This window comes from Cryptomeria japonica, chromosome 7 (assembly GCF_030272615.1).
Source record: "Cryptomeria japonica chromosome 7, Sugi_1.0, whole genome shotgun sequence".
In the NCBI taxonomy this organism is placed as follows: Eukaryota; Viridiplantae; Streptophyta; class Pinopsida; order Cupressales; family Cupressaceae; genus Cryptomeria; species Cryptomeria japonica.
Genome location: NC_081411.1, coordinates 369,342,548 through 369,347,909, shown reverse-complemented (window position 1 = coordinate 369,347,909; position 5,362 = coordinate 369,342,548).

The window sequence follows — 5,362 nt, the reverse complement described above, 5'->3', positions numbered from 1 at the left end:
AATTTTGGAGGGAAAACAAGTTGTTTTTCTCATTGCAAAAAGAATAGAAGACAAAGCTATGTTATCATGAGACCACCAGCTTCCTTAGATTTAGGAGCTTAAATTTTTAAGCAAAATTGTGCTACAAATTTCATGGGATCACTTGCTTTTAAAAATTCCTAAAAAACCTTTGCAGCACTTACTTTATTTTTTAAGAAGTCCCCCTCCATGGGACCCTAGCCTAAGCCCCTTAGAATTTAGGTATGCATGTATCTTCTTATGCATACATTTTTTATTGAAGCATTCTTAAGTGTGGATAAGGTTACTCCCCTCCTATGTGATGTCTTGGTCTCACTTTTGAAGATCTATTCAACCATGTGTTGGAGTTGTTCGAGTTTGTTGTGCATTGTTGCTACTAGGATATGTTGTTGTCATTAATGTCAACATATTCTTGTGTTTTGCTCCGGTGATTGCAGTTTGGGAAGATCTTATGATCCGATTTTGCAGTTTTATTTTGTTGTATTAGTGCTTTGCAAAGCTCGGTATTTCCTCTAGTATATTCTGGTATATTTTGGTATATTGTTTGGGATGGTCTTGTGTATCTTTATTTCACATGGATTGTGATTTGGTGCTCCACAAGTTATCTTTCTTCGTGACAGTTGTTGATTGGTTGTGTTCTTGAGCTTTTAGATGTTGATCGATGAAGATTTGATAAGTGGTGTCGGTGCAGTTGTTGATGATTATTCTAACGTGTTTGTTGGTGCTTCCTATCTGTGTCTTGTTTATTTTGATGGTCTACATTGATCGTTGTGCGATTTTTTGGTGGTTTTCATGAACCGGTGATGATTTTCATGTTATGCGGTTTTTTTGGTGGTGTAGCGTGTTGCGGTTGATCTTGACTTGATTTCCAGTGGAGTTGAGCATTTGGGAATTTGAATTAGGTCCATGTTATGTCATGTAAATCATTATATTGGTCCAGTGGTCGATCTTTGTATCGTGTGATGTAGTTTTGTAATTGTGGGTTGAGGGTTTAGCTGACCTTGTCAAAGTTGATGATCTATATAAATAGGTGATATTGTCATGGAATTTAGGTGTCCTGGTTGTGTCTACATTACGAGAGAGAGGTGTATGTGCGAATAATGATTCATCCTTTGGCATTGTGATTGAGCAAAGATTAGTGTTCCAGAGCAGATAATTGTGCTTAAGAGGAGCTATCATCAGGCATTTGCAGATGTTATTATTGCAGTTCATCTCTTCTGGATTGTAGTTCGAATCTTGTTATAAATCGGTGAGACTTCCCTGAGGGTTGTAGCCTTCTAGGTCATTATCTTTTGAGCAGTGAGCTCTAGGCAGTGTGCCTGAATGCATGTGCATTACCCATTGCAATATTTTTACATACTACTGTAGAGTGTCATCTTACTGTCCAGGTAGGTTCCCACCGTGGTTTTTCCCTTAAGTGGGTTTTCCACGTCAAAATCTTGGTATTGTGTGCTTTCAATTTGCTTATACGTCTTGTTGTAGTTTATCAAATTTGTGTTTGTGATTAAGTTTGTAGATTTGATGAAGATTGATTCAACCCCCCTGCCCCTCTCAATCTTCCCTCATTGTTGCTGCCAACAATTTGTATCAAAGCAAGATCCTCCAAAGGAAGATTAACTACTTGAGGAGATATGGGATGGTAGCTCAAGGTGTTATTTTTAAGGACAGACTGAGGTTTGATGGAAGTAACTATGCTATATGGAAGAACAGGATGGAAGTGCACTTAAAATGTCTTGGAGAGGATTACTGGAAGATTACTAAGAATGCCTATTTTGTTCCTCTAAATGGACCGGTTACTATTGATGAGGTCAAGGAAGTTGAACATAATCTTAGAGCTAAGGAAGCAATGCTTAGTGCCCTTGCTAATTCAGAAATTAAAAATGTAATGGGACTTCAGACTACACATGAGATCTGGGAGAAGCTTGAAATCCTGTATGAAGGAGGCAAACAAGTGAAAGTTGCTAAGTTGCAAAGTTTGAAAGGAAAGTATGAGATGCTAAAGATGGGAGATGATGAGAACATAGTCTCTTACATGGCTAAGGTGAATGATCTTGTCCTAAGTATTAGATGTGTCGATGGAACCCTTGAAAAAGATGAAAGTGTTGCTAAGGTGCTGAGATATTTGCCTCCTGCTTATAAACATAAGGTTTTTGCTATTGATGAGATCCAGACTGTGACTATAGTAACAAGAGATATGTTGGTTGGAAAGATTGTTGCATTTGAGCTAAGAGAGTTTGGAGGATCACATGGAAAGTTTGAGACAACATTTAGAGCATCAAAATGTGTATCCTAAAAGAAAAAGTATGACCCTAATGAGTGCAAAATATCTAGCTATGAGAGAGAGAGAGAGGAGAGAGATGGAAGAGCAAGAGAAAGAGTTAGATGATCTTGAAGCATTGATTGCCCAGAGACTGCCTAAAGGATCCGGTAAGTATGATGGTAAATTTCCTTTGAAATGTTTCTCTTGCAATAAGATAGGACATTTTGTTTCTAGATGCTTGGAGAGAATGGCTAAGTATGACAAACATGATAAGTTTGATAAGCATGATAGGAATGATAGATATGAGAAGTATGTCAAGCCTTACAAGTCTAATTGGAAGTTTAGAAATCAAAAGAACTTCTATTATGTTGTTGATGAAGGTGTTACATATAATGAATCTAAAGGGCATGAAGTTGTATTTCTTGCCATTAAGGAAGATGGACCTATACCTATTGATTCCACTAGCTGTACTGTTGAGGAGAAATCTTTAGCTGCTAAAGTGTCAGAGAGAGATGAATGGGTGATTGACAGTGGCTATTCACATCATATGACCGGTGACAAAAGAAAATTTGTGAGTATGGAAAAATATGATGGTGAAATAGTGAGTTTTGGATATGACAAAGCCCGTGTGATCCGTGAGAGAGGTTCTATTTCTTTTGATGGTAAGGATAACACTAATGATGTCTTGTATGTTGAAGGTTTGAAGCATAATATTTTGAGTGTTGGTGTAATGCTCCACCAAGAAACCCTAAAGGATACAACTACAAACACTCGAAAAGAGTACAAAATATTTTTTTTTATTAAAACAAAACACATAAACATAAAAGATAAACATTGCAATAGAAGTTGCACATGTGTAAGACTTAACTCAAACTCCTAAAGGGTTTCCTAATGTGAATTAATTAATTAAACTAATTCTTACTTAAGATCAATTAATCCACTTAAGAAATATATTTAACCATTAAGAACTTAATTACACAAATCAATGAGTGTTTCATACTTGCATGAGTTAACACTAACATTTCCATACTTCATTTATGATTAAACATTCAATTACATTGCATTAATGAACTTAATTAAAGATAGAAATCCTAACATCTAAATCTCAACATAAAAATCCCTTTTACATTGCAAGGATAACTTAGTATTACAATTGCACTTAATACATCAAGTCTCATTAAAATTACATAAGGATTACATCAAATTATAACTGTCCTGAAGGCATACATATAACATATGATACAACCTACCACATAAGGGTCCAAGAGATAAAATATGATCCAAGAATAATAAGAAGGATCCAACTGGTACAACGGAATGAATAAAACCAAGAGATACATCTGGAGCACCTATGAAGCTAACCTCTCGCAAGAAGGCATGAACAAAATACCCAATGGAAAGTGGCACTACCACTCGACCATGTGGCCTAAAAAGGAACCACCTCTCTGTGCTAGGAGATAGTAATAAGGCCCTCAAGCAAGCCACAACAAAGTATGACATGGTCTAACATGTAGATCAGGTACTCACATAAGGCATAAGAATATAAATAAGACTCCCACAAGAGTACTCCAAGTAAATTAAACACATGACTACACACTAGTGAACATAAGGGAAGAGTGTCATCACATAGTTGGTATGAGTTATCCTAGAAGGCCTCCATAGGCCCTGACCCTAATCTTAGGTTATCCTGGTAGCCTCTCCCGAACCCCCAACCCCCATCCATGACTCATGCGGACCCAACAAACCTTTTGTGAGGACAAGGTAGTTGGTTTACCATTCCAGGGCTTCCCACTACATCCAAAGTCTATACTAGCACTCAACCATGAGTGGGACATAATTAATCTTGATTAATGCTTGAAACCCAACCCCAATTTATTAATTACGTTATCACTTATTACTCAACTTCCAAGGGGTTATCCTGGCAGCCACTTTGGGCCCCGACCCCCACTTAGAAGCAACTCTTCCTTATGACACTACACAACCTCCAAAGAACCCCAAGGCAATCACAAAATCCAACTAACACAAGGAGCTCAAAAACAAAACCGAAGAACAACTTGATTATACAAACCTTCTACCAATGTTAAACCACGAGAGGTGTGAAACGAACAACTAGTTTATTCACAAGACAAGACCAAAACCAAAATAAAGCAAGTACGACCACAATTAAAACTTAACCAAATCAACTTGCACGATAGACTTACATTCAAAAATTATGCCATCATGACATGAGAAAGACTCTTTCAAATGAACACCAAAATCCATCAATTAGAGTAAATACTCAAAAGGGTACACTTGCACACTAAACACATCCATGTTAAGGAATCATAATGATTGCCCCAACATATAATTGAAAGCTAATATTCTCTAATTGCATCTCTTTCAATAACCGGCTCTTTCATGATAAGAACACCACAATAGGGAATAACGCGTAAAGATGGTCTAAGTAAACATTCTATTGACCACTCATGTACATGTGTGTGTGTATATATATATATATTCTGGAGGGTAAAATTATAGAATAGTGTATCATCCAAGCCCAACATGTTATCAATAAGCTCATGTCGTCCTCTGCAATACTTCTATATAATTCCTTTGCATATACAGATATTACCGAAAAAAAGAGCAAGGGTCATCCAAACCAAAGAGAGCGGATCTATCATTACAAGATTAAGCCCAATATCTCCAAAATGTAGACTCCACATGTACCAAGGAAACTGCAATCACAAAACTCGAAGAGATACTTCTGATAGCCATAAAAAAAAGCAAACTTTGGGATGCATAACTGATACTGGGATCAACAAGAATTCCTAACACCAGGATACTATGGTCAATGAGAACTCAATGGGACCTCAAAAGGTCATCATCCAAAGCTATCCATGTTGCATAATAGCTTCTAACCAAAAACCGTAACACTTGAACTATGCATACGTATTGACCACATACAATCCTTACATAGCTATATCCATATAACATCCATAACATCTATGATGTCCGGACTGATATCCAGGCCTGTATACATTGTCTGGTATAGAACTAGACGACTAGTTTGACATCAGTGACAACATTATTCACACAAGTCTAACA